The sequence below is a fragment of the Tenrec ecaudatus genome, unplaced genomic scaffold (genome assembly GCF_050624435.1).
Source record: "Tenrec ecaudatus isolate mTenEca1 unplaced genomic scaffold, mTenEca1.hap1 Scaffold_230, whole genome shotgun sequence".
Taxonomy (NCBI): domain Eukaryota; kingdom Metazoa; phylum Chordata; class Mammalia; order Afrosoricida; family Tenrecidae; genus Tenrec; species Tenrec ecaudatus.
Genome location: NW_027458508.1, coordinates 372597 through 387158, shown reverse-complemented (window position 1 = coordinate 387158; position 14562 = coordinate 372597). Strand labels below are relative to the sequence as shown.

Sequence of the window (14562 nt, the reverse complement as noted above, 5' to 3'; positions counted from 1 at the left end):
CTAGGGATGGATGTGCGCATAGTTGGCATTAAAGAATCAAGATAGTGGCTATAGAGCCGTACCGCTTCTTGTGCCATGCACACCTTCCTGAACAGATGCTCTCTGGCCAGAGGTGTGAGTTTGTAAGGAGGAATCTTGGGGAAATGACCTAGGCAGGCAGGTATGTCTTCCAGGAGACACCCACATCAAGTGAAGTGTGATCCCTGTTTGTGGATTAAGATTTGAACATGGAAATGGGTTTCTCTTCTTTGTCAAGGATTTTCTCCAGGGTAAGTTGCACTGAGGCTAAGAACTAGGGAAGATACAGAAACAAGGGTAACTCATGTCCAAATGTGGAGACCTAGGTGTTGCTGGAAGCTAGTGTAGGATAAGGATCTCAAAGTGGCACCCCTGAGCCTGCAAGGGCAGGATCCCTAAGAGTTCTGTAACCTCGAATACCACTGAAGTATGGGTCCTATGGTAGTTACACAATCTGGTGTCAACTTGTGGAGGGGTAGAGTCTAGCCTATCAATCAGGTCATAGCTTGATGACCTCATTTGGACCCACCACGAAGATAAATAGCTCACTGGAGGCCAGATAGACACAGTCTCTGCATCGTCTTCCTTCGGACAAGTCACATGGAGCTAGGCTGATGAAAGCCAGAGCCTTAGAGCTGGAGGAGCCACGTGGAGACCCACACCAGCACTGAGATGCTTAGACTGCCACTGGATCCACAAGATATTTTACTCTCTGATCTTCCTGCATTCAGTATCATTGCATATGTTTTGTGAGTTTGAAGAGGACTTTATAGATTGATGTCAGACATATGTGCTAATATCAGACTTACGGACTTGATTTGAACTAGGGTGGGATGTTTTTGTGATATTCAACTGCTCTTGTATATAGAGCTCTTTCTACACACAGATGGGTGTCTATGAATTTGTTTCTCTAGTCTACTCAGACTAACACATTATGGTCCCTTGGGAGTGGAGTACTAGATAAAAGAATCATAAAGATGGAGAGTGGATGTTTGTTTGATCTCTGCTTCATGATAGTGCTTCTTTGGCTAGCCAGAAGTCAGATATGGCCATGCAGTTTACTGGATAGTTTTCTGGAAAGAACATGGGAAGTTAAAGTTTGGATTCTTTTCATTGGTTGTAGTCTTTGGTTATTCTTGTGTGAAATGGTGAAAATGTGATTAATGTATATTTTGAGCTCAGGGGACAAAATCACCCCTTGAATTTCTCAGAGTTGCTTAGTGAAAATGGCTGACAGAAGGTCAAAATGGCTGAGAGAAAGCTGGCTGGAGGGGCAGGGAGCACTTCAGGCAAGACGGCAACTGAGTAACACATAGCAGAGGGACTCTGCAGAAATTAGCGCAGGAGAGTCACTAAGGGGGATGTTGTGCACTGCCTGGTTGCAGGAGGAGCGTCATAAAGATAAACAGGCAAATATCCACTCGGTTTTGAGGAGCTGGGGGCTTTGTCTTACCACAGTGAAGGCTGGCTAAGGTCTAACCTTAGCCCCACCACTGTCTCAGCCAGAGACGGGATCATCTGGAGCTGGCACAAAGGCTTTATCTTAACACAGCCACACTTCAACTCCGAATTGTGGAAGGGTTTAAACCCCTCCAGCCCCAGGGTCAGGGATGGGGTTAAGCTATATTGTTACTTTTGTTTCTCACTCTTCCTTCTTTCCCACTACAGTTTCAACAGGCTCTTCTTTTTTTCCCTCTCTCTTTCTCTTCCTTTTAATCTCACACACCACTGCCAACCTCCAGGCATCTCCTCTTATCCTAGGGCTTTCACTCAACAAAGAGGCTAGAGATCTTAATATTACAATTAGACAATTTGACCTGATAGATGTGCACAAAGCTATTCACCCAAATACAAAAGAATTTACATTCTTTTCAAGCCCACATGACACATATTCAAAGATAGAGGTGCTGAGGCATTAGATGAATCTGCATAAGTTTAAGCACATTGATATATGTACCTCTCTCTCTGACCACTGTGCCATAAGACTGGAAAACCAACAAAAGGAAGATGAAGAAAACAAGGACAAACAATTGGAAGATGATAACTCTCTTGCAAAAGGAGTGTGTGCTGGCCCAGATCAGAGATGAAATTAGGGAATTTCTGGAAATCAACAAGAATGAGCACATGATGTACCAAAACTTATGGGACACAGCAAAGGCAGTTATCAGAGGAAGTCTCATAGCAATACATGAACACATGAAAGAGGAAGAGAGACTTATGATTGATATGCTGGCACAAAATTTACAGCAACTAAAGCTGAGTCAACAGGACAAACCTATTAATAGATTAAGAAAATAAATAATAAAAATCATGGCTGAGATTCAGAAGAGGGAAAATAAGAAAACTATGGTAAAATTAGTGCTGCTAAAAGTTGTTTCTTTGAACAGATAAATAATTGACAGGTTTTTCTTTTCTAATTTGTCATTTGTTTTTTTGTTGTTGTTTTCTTTTGTTGCTTTGTTTTGGTCCGTCATGTTTTTGGTGCATATTATTATCTCTGTAGGTCTATCTAGATAAGATAGGCAGGATAAACCATCTGGAAGACAAAACGGGACTGACAGTATTGCAGGGACATGGGTGAGGGACAGGTGGGGGAAAGGACATGTGTGTTAAAAGCCCAGGGACAAGTGAACAACAAGTGATCCAAAAATGATAGCAACGAATATGTAGGAGGCCTGGTAGGGCTTGATCAAGGGCAATGTAACCAAGAGGAATTACTGAAACCCAAATGAAGACTGAACATGATAGTGGGACAAGAGGGAAGGCAGAAATGATCACAATGATCTGCATATAACCCCCTACCTGGGGGACGTACAATAGACATGTGGGGGATGGGAGACATTGAACAGTGTAAGATATGAGAAAATAATAATAATTTATAAATAATACTTTATAAATTATCGTGAAGGCAGGAGTGTGGGGGAGGAAGGGAGAAAATGCTTAGCTGATACCAAGGGTTCAAGTAGAAAGAAAATATCTTGAGAATGATGATGATGGCAACAAATGTACAAATGTGCCCGACACAATGGATGTATGAATGGATTGTGATAAGAGTTGTATGAGCCCCAATGAAATTATTTTAAAAAATAAAAATAAATAATGAACCCTGGCTCTGGCTTGATGCTGTCAGAGGCCTAATGCCGTATTTTCTATCAATAGAAGCGTTTAGATAATGAGTAAGATAACTAAATAAGCATCGAATTTGACTGTTTTACGAATAGAGCTTAGGATCTGATGCTACTCTGTTTATACTGATTTTTTTTCTGTTTATTATTATTGATATATGATTGATAGAAATGATTATTGGGAAATTTGAAAATAGAGAGCTTGTAAGCCCACTTGTTTCTCGTCATTAAAACTGGATTGTTAGATGGGTTTAGGACACACCCGCAAAGAAGGCTTTGAAAAAATAAGCTCTGAAAAGAAAAGTGTCTTCAGTGTTGAGGACATTTAAGGGTGAAGAGACTTGCCAAGGGCTGTTGACAGATTGACAGGGGGAAAAAAGGGAACTCTTTGGATATTTAAATTTTGAACTCGTGGTTTTGTCAGAAGCTGGGAAAAAATCTGGAACCATGAAGAAAACTACTCTCTGGGGCTGAATATTACAGGGAGCCTGTGGGCAGGCTGAACTGCTTGCTAGGCGACCACCCAGATCCACTTGTTGAGTGGAAGTGGGCGAAATGCAGCAATAAAGAGACAGATTGAGTCTGGCCACTGACACTCATGGACCTTGTTTCAGGAACGTGAAGAGAAAACGAGGGTGGGTTGACTGGTCTGAAATTCATGATCTAGCGCAAGGGGGCTAGGCTTGTTGAAAATTTGTGACAGTGCCCATGGTCTAGAAGCGAGGTGACCAATGGGCACCATGTGGACGCTGAGTGAAGCAGCCCACATTGAGTTGACCAGAATCCGACCAGATGAAGAGATGTTTGAGCCTGTGAAGTAGAGATATTGCTGCAGACTTCATGGATAGCCTGTTCTGATTTGACTTTACTATGGATGGGGAGTTCACAAGGTTCTAACTGGGATGAAGGTTCCTCAGAACACGGCTGATGTAAGTGGGCAGTATAGAAATTTTATACCTAAAATGGAGATGATAAAGGCATGAAGTGGTTGGCTACAAACTTTCATAGGTGCTGGAATATGTACATAGGATTATAGGTTTAAGTGTGTGTTCCTTAACTGCGATGCTTAGGCATAGAATATTGTTTTGTCACTTATATAATATGTTTAAATGAGGATGGCACATACTGAATGGTACACTTATTAGTTTTATCTTGTTAGTTACAGATATGATTTTATTATTTTTTTGTTAAGAGTTATGTATGGGTAAAAAGTTGTGTAAAAGTGTCAACTTGACAAAGGTTGGTCTGTGGTAGTTACATATTCTGGTGTCAACTTGTTGAGGGGTGTTGTCTAGCATGTCAATCAGGTCACAGCTTGATAACCTCATTTAGGCGTGCCACTGAGATAAATAGCTTACTGGAGGCCAGATAGATACAGAGGCCAGATAGATACAGATAGGTGCTTCATCCTCCTCCAGACAAGCCACATGAAGCTAGACTGATGGCAGATAGAGCCATGGAGCCACATGGAGACTCATGCCAGCCCTGAGATGTTTATAATGCCACTGGATCCACAAGACTTTCCATCCACTGGCCTGTGATCTTCCTGCATTTGGCATATTGCATGTGTTTCGTGAGTCTGAGGAGGATTTTATAGATTGGGATTGGACATATGTGCTAATATTGGATTTATGGACTTAATCTGGACTTGGGGTGAAATTTTTTCTCAATATTCAATTGCTCTTGTGTATAAAGCTTTCTCTTAACACCTATGAGTGTCTATGAATTTGTTTTTCTAATCTACCCAGACTAACAGGTCTTTCAGCACAGCAACTTGACCCATTATCCTGCTGTCATAGCCATCTACTCTTCCTGTCACGTGTATTTCTACATACAGCACACACTTGTACACATATCCACACAGTTTGGACCCATCCACTGTATACATGTACACCCACTATATATACACACCTGATACATGTAGTCAATGCTACATGTATACACCCAAACTATAGATGCGTCTGTCATACACACACACACACACACACACACACACACACACACACTTAACTATACACACACACTATATATGCACATGATACAAGGTGGTACCCTCCCAGAACTGGAATTGTGCTGGGCAGAGTAGACCTTTCCTAATATGACTTTTTCTCCCTCTTTGAGAGCTCCGAGTTGCAGCGCCACCTGAGAAGGTTCTCTCTGGTCACAGTGAATTTTTTGTAAAAGCGGTTTCACTGGAACCTTGTTTTTCATGATGGCGAATTTAAGAGAACAGCATGCAGCTATGAAACTTTGTTTCCTCCTCAGGAAAAATGCCAAAGCAACTGTTGTGATGTTGAATACAGTTTAGAAAGACAGTGCTATGGGAAAAACTCTAAGTGTATGAGTAGTTTTCTCATTTCAAAAGAGGTGAAATGTTGATTGATGGCAAACCTCATTCTGGACGTCCATCATCTTATCGAACAGATAAAAATGTCGATTTGTAGTGCATTTGGAATTCGTTCCACCAGGTTAGACTGTTAGTCAAGCTTTCTATTAGAGGATCTGAAAAGATTTCATAACAGTGTGCGGCAAAAACAGGCCTGATTTATGGCAGACAGGGGACTGGTTTTGCCACCATGATAATGCACCTGCTCACACAGCCATCTCAGTGTGCCAGGTTCTGGCAAAAAGCAGAATGTCTCTCTTTCCCCATGCACCTTACTCACCTGACCTTGCATTGTGTGACTTTTTTTTGTTTCCTCGAAGAAGAGGGACATGGAAGGATAACTATTTGAGGACATAGAAGAGTGAAGAAAAACACTAGGGAGGTGCTGTCAGCCATCCAAACAGATGAGTTTGAAAAATGTTTCCAAGAATTAAATTGCAGATTTTACAAATGTATCAAGTGTAATTGAGAGTACTTTGTAGGTGACAAGTTTGTTTTGTAAAAGAATTTAAATGCATGCCCCATGGTTGCTGGGCACTGTTGGGCAGGTACAGCTTTCCAGCGATGGCAATGGGCCAGAGCGATCCTGGGATGCATGCATGGGGCTGTTCCTTTTCAGCAGCCTCCATAGCCCGGTCACTGGTACATGGAAAAAAATTAAATACATAGCTTTGAAAAAAATTCCAGGGTATTTTTGGGGGGGTACCACCTACTATATGCACACAAATTGTAAGGCACACAAACTCATGCCCACCACACACACTGCTAGTGTACGTAAACATCATAAACACAGTGCCTACACATCCCTTCACTATACATTCTGTATGCATTCATGCACAGTATATTCATATACATGCACTCTCTACACACCCATACTAAATTCACTGCAGAGATATGAGTGTATACACAGTATATAATACCTTTGGGGCATAGAATGTCAAACTGAGGAGTGGGCGGATTCAGTCTTTCGTTTATGGAGCACAAAGTCCTACCCCTCTCTTGATACCTCTCACCTGAGAATTGCCCATTTGCACTGTCATTTTAGGGCAGAAACTGGAAGGAGGCCAGGGTGGTAGAGTCTTCTGCATTATTTCAAAGTAGAGTGTGCCATATCTTGTGTGTGTCTCCACAGTTTGGCTATAGAGTGTGATGTTTGACCATGTCATGTGGTATACCTGTTAGATAGATAGATAGATAGATAGATAGATAGATAGATAGATAGATAGATAGATAGATAGATAGATAGATAACCTACTTACTAACAGGTATACTAGCTCTGTACTGATGTCATATATATATATATATGACAGCAGGAGAATCAGGTGGACATGGTATAGGGGAAACCCATTCTGAGCCTCATATTTTCTAGAGTAAGTGGCTAGAGGGTTCATAGCAGTTCCAGATGCATTTGAGTATCTGGGACTCTCCATTGATAGCCATGGTGCCCTCTTCCACCTGCAAACAGAGTAAAATACCTGCTCTAGAGTGTTGTCCAGTTGGCACGCAGAGCACCCAGCGTAGCTTAGTAAGCTCGGTAAACAAGCTCCTTCATTAGAGAATTGGTGACTCAGTGAGTACAGGCAGAGGAGGTTTCTGCTCCCTTGAGCCTGACTCAGGAAGTGTACTGCTGGGAGAAGATGAAGGATGAAGGGTGGAGAGTATAGCCAGGACAAGCCTGGTGGTCATCAGAGAAGGGACCGGAAAGAGTCCAGGATGAGCCAGAAAGAGCAAGAGGAGCATGATTTAAGCTGTGGGGCTGGACTTGAAAGGGCTAAAAAATAGCTAGGTATCCTTCTATCTGGAGGCCAGCGAGCCGGTATGTCAGAAAAGAGGAGTTAAGGGTGATTGAGCAAGGTATTGAGGGTCCCAGATCCAGATCCCAGCCAGCAAGGCAGTGAGGAGAGGGTAGCTGAAGAGCCATGAGCCGGTTGGAGCAAGGTGGTTTTTACTCTGAGGGAGGCAGGAGCGCTGGATGCCTGGAGCAGAAATGTGATGACCTGAAGGCGTGGAGAACACTCATTCTTACTCCCAGGGATTCCTGACAACACATATTTACTGGAAAGGGCTCTGAGGTAGAAAAAATTTAAGGGAAATATTTCTTGCCCTTGTGGATTCATAGAATATCTGAACGTAGCAGGTCAGCATTCCGCTTGAGAGACTTTACCATCATCGTAAGACTCCCCTAGCTTGCTTAGCTGAAAGCTGCTTGCTTCTGTATTCCCAGTAATGTGCAGTTTCACACACAGGGAAGCCCACTCTGCTTTTGGAGCCTCTTAGGAATTTCTCCATGATGGCAAGCCCCTCTTTAGGCTCTTCCTTTGTGAGGCCCTGTGTACCTTGTTCGTCATGCCAGAGAGATGCGGATAGTTCACGGGCTGCACTTACACACCCAACTCACACTCATCCTCACTGCCATTGACTCAGTGTGGACTCATAGCGACCATACAGGACACAGTAGGCCTGCCCTGGCAGTTTGCAAGCCTGTAGCTCTCTGTGGGAGTAGAAAGCCCTGTCTGCTGCCTTCTGGCTCCAGAGCAGTCATGGCTGCTTTGATGAATCACGTCGCTGTGCCCAGCCCTCTCACCTTTGCTAGAAAGTGAAGAGAGCGATAACTGGTGAGGTTGTTCTTGCTAGGCAACGTGCAGGTTTGTGCAGTGGGGGACACGAGAAACAAGAGATTGGGCTGAACAGACGTGCGTGCTCACAGCACTTTCTTGGTCCCTGGTGTACAGGCCACAGAGGAGAGCAGCTGCCACACGACCACTTCGTCCCTCGTGTCCATCTGCTCAGACCGGCACCTCTTCTCCGGCATCGATGACGGCACTGGGTTTGCATGCCCTGAGCAGGTGGTGGCTCTGTGGGCCCAGGAGGGCATTCAAAATGGCAAGGAGATTTTGCAGGTTTGGAAATGGATGGCCACAGCTGCTCCACTGAGAATGGGCTGAGGGTGGGGTGGGAGCCCGAGAGGGTTACTGTGCTTGGCCTCTGCTCTCTGGCTTCCTTACTCCTGCTGCAACAGAGAATCCCAGACAGGGAAATTCTCGGGAAACTTTTCTTTTTGGCTATTAATATATAAAAATTTTAATTTTGAAAGAGCATAAATAAAATACAGAGAAAACAACAGTGATAAAAACACTCTGAAGGTAGGTTTTCATGTATTAGATACTTCCCCCTTTGCCATGCTAACCTTTCAGGCTTGTTGCTTGGACAAGGCAGCACTCCGATGGGCGTTGGAACAAGCACACTTTTGTGGTGGCATCAGAGTCAGAGAAGGTGCATGTGTATAGTCAGCACTGACCACTACATAAGGGCATGCATTCTGCCAAGTCCTTTGATCAAAAAAGACCTAGGTGGGAACTGTGCCACTTGGCTCCACAGGCCAGCCTCGCATTCCTGGAAGCCATGGGGGTTTCCTGCCCATGCTCCTCCATTTCTTCTGCAACTGGCCCAGGAGACTAGCCTGGTGTAGCTCTTGCTCTTGGACTTAGTGTCACACTGTGCAGTAGTCAATTTAAAATAAATATAGCAAAGATTCATTTTTAAACATTCATTGTTTCATTCTGTATATGTGGGTGGTAAGATGCACATAACATCTCTTTTTAAGTTTATTTTTCAAAATTCTGAGAGAGAAGGAAGATTTCATTTTCTGTAATACTTTTGACCATGGCTCATGTCCTCTGATACATAATTTTTCTACCAATACAAATCATCAGTGTGTGTGTGTGTGTAGATAGATAAATAGATAGATAGATAGATATTATGGAGATATGAAATATGTGTCAGGATTCTTTACATATATTACGTTAGGAGTCTCTCCCAGAATTCTTTTAGCTTGAAATGGTAAAAACTCAACTCCAAGTGGCATAAGAAAAAAGGAGAATGTAAAATAAAATAATAATTTATAAATTATTAAGGGTTCATGAGGAAGGGGGCAATGGGGAGGGAAGGGGAGGGAAAAAAGGAAAATGAGCTGATTCCAGGAACCCAAGCGGAAGGCGAATTTTGAGAATGACGAGGGCAACGAATGTATAAGGGTGCTTTACTCAATTGATGTATGTATGGATTGTGATAAGAGTTGTATGAGCCAAATAAAATGATTTTTTTTAAGAAAGAATGTTAGTGGCTTACAGTGGTGGGCAGTTGGCAGAGTTAATTTAGCCACTGCTCTCTGTAAGTGCCTGTATCAGTACCCTTTCATCTCTAACTGCTTCCAAATTTTCCTTTGCTATCAAGTTAATTTCAACTCATCATGATGCTAGGGGGCAGAATGGACTTACCCCTTTGGGTTTCCAAGAATTTAAATCTTTATGGGAATAGATAGCCTCTACTTTATTCCTCAGGGAAATGGGGTGGTTCAAACTGTTGACCTTGAAGTTAACATCTTATTGCATTACCCACCACACCACCAGAGCTCCTTCCAGTGCCCTTAGCCTTGGGCAAAGTCTCCTCTCTATAGCTCCATACAGCCTTTATAATTATTGGGTTTAGGTGGGGGGAAGGGCCCCTCTCTTGCTATTAATCCCCATGAAGTACTATGCATGGAGTCATATTCTTCCTCATGTGTCCCTGGCTCAGGCACAGTGGGATCTCCTATTGACAGCCTAGGAGTTGGAGTGGGGGCGGCCCCAAGAGGAAAAGTCTCAGGCAAATGGGAGAGCCAAGGAAAATGGAGTCTGGAGTCAAATTGTTGAGAGACTTAAACTCATCTTGAATGTCCCTTGGGATTTATTTCTAGAGCCTCGAATTCAGTGTGGATGAGAAGGTGAACCTTCTGGATCTGGCCTGGGCTATCGACAACAAGCTCCTGATGGTCACTGGTGTCATTCAGCAAGCGGCCCTGGCCTCCTACCACCAGGAGCTGAGCTACCTCCAATAAGAGGCTGGGAGAGGTTGTTTCAAGGCTAGGGGTGTGGTTTGTTCTCAGGGGTCCGGGACTGGCAAGGGTCTGGGCTGCTGCCTTGCCTGCCCCCACCACCCTCTATAGGCAACTTGTGATGGGACAAGGAAAAGGGTCTCTGGTGTAGGGAGAGACGCTTTGCCTCTTCCTAATAGGGCCTAATGAGCAAGGGGCCGCCTACGGTTATTCTTGTCACAGGTCTTGCATACTTGGTGAGAGGCTTAGAAAGCCAGATCTCAAAATCCTAACCTAATCCCCTTAATAATATCCCAAGCAGCTGAATCCAACTTAAAACTTATGTGACTGACATTTTTCTTGCTATTATGGAGGTGCAAATGTTCTCCAGACCAGCCCACGGGGCCCCCAGGCTTAAGCCAATTGACTGAAAGCGCACAAAAAAAAATTGCTTCTTAGACCTTTTCACTGAGCACAACGTGGCAGTTGGCACCGTGTTCCATTACAACAGAGCTCTGCTTTCACTCAACGGGTTATTCATGTTGTTCTGCTAAATAGATTCACAGGGACAAAAGTTGATAGTATTTTATAGAAAGATAACTTTTCCAACAGTTTTGTTGGCATATAAATCATGTATCATACAATTCAGTGGTTTAGACATATTTTAAAAGAATTGTGTAGGCGTCACCACAATGAGTTTTAGAATATTTTCTTCATTCTGGTACCCGTTATTATTAACTCCCCATAGCCCCCAGTCTCCCCTGCCACAACCGGAAGGAGCTATTAATCTAATTGCTGTTTCTATAGATCACCTATCCCGGATTTCATATACAGAAAATCCTACAAAACAAAATAAACACCAAAAAACCTCAATTCATCTTTATGCTATTCTAACGCCAACCATCCCTAACCTTCCCATAACACTCTTCTTAGCTAGATTCGGTCATTTATTTCAGTGACCACATACAATTCACAGACAATATTCACAATTATCGAGTTAATCAGGGAAATGTTAATGATACAGGTCTTTTGTCTACAATACCATGCTGATAACCACCTCTTTCTCTGGTCCCAGGCCTCTCAGTTGCATAGTCCCTTGGCTTCTGCTTTGTTCCATGGGCCAGGAAGCCTACCACTCTGCCTCGTGGTCTCAGTGTTGCTCCTTGCTCTGTCTCATGTGCTCAGTGCCAGGGCTTCTGCTGCCTCCACGACTTACGGCATGGATCTCACATGTGCCCCACTGATGGCTCTTATTTCTTGATGGACACAGGATTCTCTCTCTCTGCTACTGAGATGCCGTGCAAGGGCATCACTGTCCGACCCATCTATGAGTGTTTCACATACCCGATTTGCCTAGTCCCACCCAATTATTTGATGAGTGTTACAAAGATATGGATAGAAGAGCCCTTTGGATCATTTCACTTCACCCCGGGCTACCTTTTGGCTCTTCTAGACATTGCTCCTTTAATACATGAAGAATTGCCTCCTGCCCACTGACATCTAGGATTTGTTTTCACAGTCGTGGTGACCCTGTTAACAGTCACTCGTACTTCAGTCATATCATCAAACCAGCATCTTCTCCTCGCCTCCTTTTACCTGAGCCCATGGTGAAAAGAGGACACTCTTCAATGGGGACTTTCCCTTGACTTGTTCTTTTTCTTTTCTTTTTCATATTGATACTAATACACCCACAAAAACTGGTAAACCAGCTACTTCATTACCACTCCCTATTTTAGATATCCCATTGCTAAATTGTCAATCCCTAACAACCAGTCCTCTGAGGAGACAAGCAAATTTTTGATCAGAAGAATCTTTATTTATGATTTAAACTTTGAGCATCTGTTTCCATAAATATAATCCAATCCAGGGAAAGCCATCAAATTAGAGCAATGTATGCCAGATCATAGTGTCAACATTTATCTTATCATTCATTTGGGTTCTGGTCAACTCAGCCCTAGAATCCAAGGTAGATCAAATAGGTACCAGTATCAAGCTTGGGAGTTCACACACACCTCCCTGTACTTTAGATTAACTGGCCAATTCATATATTCTCATCAACCCTAACTCCCCATGGCCTAGGTCCTGATCATCAGCTTTATAATTCACAACTCATGAAATCTCCCAATGTCTTCCCCTCTTCACTCACATTTTCAAACTTCAGACCAGCCAGCCCCTCTCTCTCATCTCTAGCTTCTGGGGCCAGATCAGCAGGTGCCAATAGAACATGCCAAAATGCAGGCTGTGTCATCAGTGCGGCAGTTCCACCACTCCCACCCAAGTGGACCCAAGTGTCAGCACAGTGAGCATACTAGGCTGCCGCCAGCTCCCTTAACTTCAGTCTGTCAGGAGCCATTCTCTGAGAGGAACACACTTCTCCCTGCTAAGATGACTCTAAAGGCAGGCAGCTCAAAATTCAAAAGGCCAAACCGATTTTTCTCCTACTCATTCTTTCAGTTGTTCTGGGTGGATCTGCATGTCTTTGCAAATAAGTGCAAAAGTACTGGTAGCAAAGGTTCTGGGTGAGGCTTCCATCCACACTGGTGAGAGCTTTCACTGCTCTCTCCAAACCAAACCAAACCAAACTCACTGCAGTTAAGTCAATTCTGACTCCCATTCAGCCTATAGGGCAGGGGGTAGAGCTGCCCTTGTGGGTTTCTAAGATTGTAACTCTTTACAGGAATAGAAAGCCACATCTTTCTCCCATGAAGTGTCTTGTGGTTTGAACTGCTGAACTTGCAGTTAGAAGCCCAGTGCGTAACTACTACACCAACAGGCCTCCAATACTCTACTTGGACTTAAAACAAAAACCCATTTCTTCAGGGAAAATTCCTAACTCCCCTTTTAACAAATCCAATAAGAATAGGCTGAATGTGAACATACAAGCTCTCTGTAATCATAAAACTGAGTATTTGTTTCTATCGCACATGATACCTATTTATAACACTAGTCAGGAGAAACCTCTATCCAACAGTCAGCTAAACACATAAACCCAAATACATCATCCTTTTAAAAACACTCAGTTCAATGTTCTTTTCTCCACCCAGATTATCCCATTCGTATGTCTACGGACTTGGGCCTCTGTTAGGGTACATCCAGGAAACCCTGGCCTTCTTATTAACTGTTTTGTTTAACCAGCCTGGTATTTCCTTCAGGCCACTCCAGAGCACTTTCACGCCCTTGACATCTCTTACATTTCTTTCAAGCACTGCCATTGTTTTAGGTAGGTACCATCATGTAGGTTTCGACCTTATGCATCTATGCCAGGTTCTGCAATATCCTCACAGTTTTTCCCGTTGAGCCTCCTGTTGCAGCCATGGTACCAATCGATCGCATCGAGAGCCTTCCTCTTTTTCACTGTCCCTTTGCTTTATCAGACATAATGTCTTCCCCAGGGGCTGGTCTTTCCTGACATGTCCAAAGTGTGCCCATCTTAGACTCTTAAGGTGCACTATAGCTGTATTTCTTCCAAGACAGATCATTTTGTCCTTTCAGCAGTCCATAGTAAGAATAACCAAAGGAATAATCTAAGAATCAAAATTTTCACTTCCCTTACCCTGACCTTTCTTTTGTAAAACCCCATGCTTTCATGAGCCTGGAGCCATTGCAGTTAATTCCACTCTTGACACCAACTGATGAAATGCCGTACGTCTGACCTCCTAGCTACACGAAGGGGGAGATTCCAATGCCACACCAGCCCAAGCTAATTGCCACAAGGCAGAATGCCTTGACCCTCTATCCTTTTTTTACCCTTATCTGATACCAACATCCCTCAGTTGGCACGCTACCTCTCTGTTGGGTTCAATAATGTATTGCAACGTCTTCAAAAAAACTTACAGGCAATGTTCATGGTTATAGAATTGCTTAAGGAAGCTAACCAGTTACAGAACGTTAAGGAAACAGGTTTTTTGGTCTGCATTGCCTCTTCTCACCCACGATGGTAGGCATCTCTTTCTTAGTGTTGCACCTCTGCCCTCTACCTCATGAGCTTAGCACTGCTCCTTTGCTTTGTCTTCTGTTCTCAGTGCCTTGGCCTCTGATACTTCTGGTGCCTCCACTACTTCAGGCAAGGATCTTACATGTGCTCACTCCTGGTGTTTCCATCTTGATTAACATGGAATGTTTCTGTCTGCAACTGTTATCATTCACTCTTATATACACAGTGCAATGGGAAAACCAACAAA

The 14562-nt window shown here is 43.4% G+C and overlaps 1 non-coding gene across 1 annotated transcript; it reads left to right on the top strand.

Moving 5' to 3' along the window:
* The first annotated feature begins 6047 nt into the window (after positions 1-6047).
* LOC142436355 (small nucleolar RNA SNORA84) lies at positions 6048-6179 on the top strand. Its single transcript, XR_012781900.1, has one exon. It is a non-coding gene; the product is annotated as a small nucleolar RNA SNORA84 (small nucleolar RNA).
* Positions 6180-14562: the final 8383 nt, after the last annotated feature.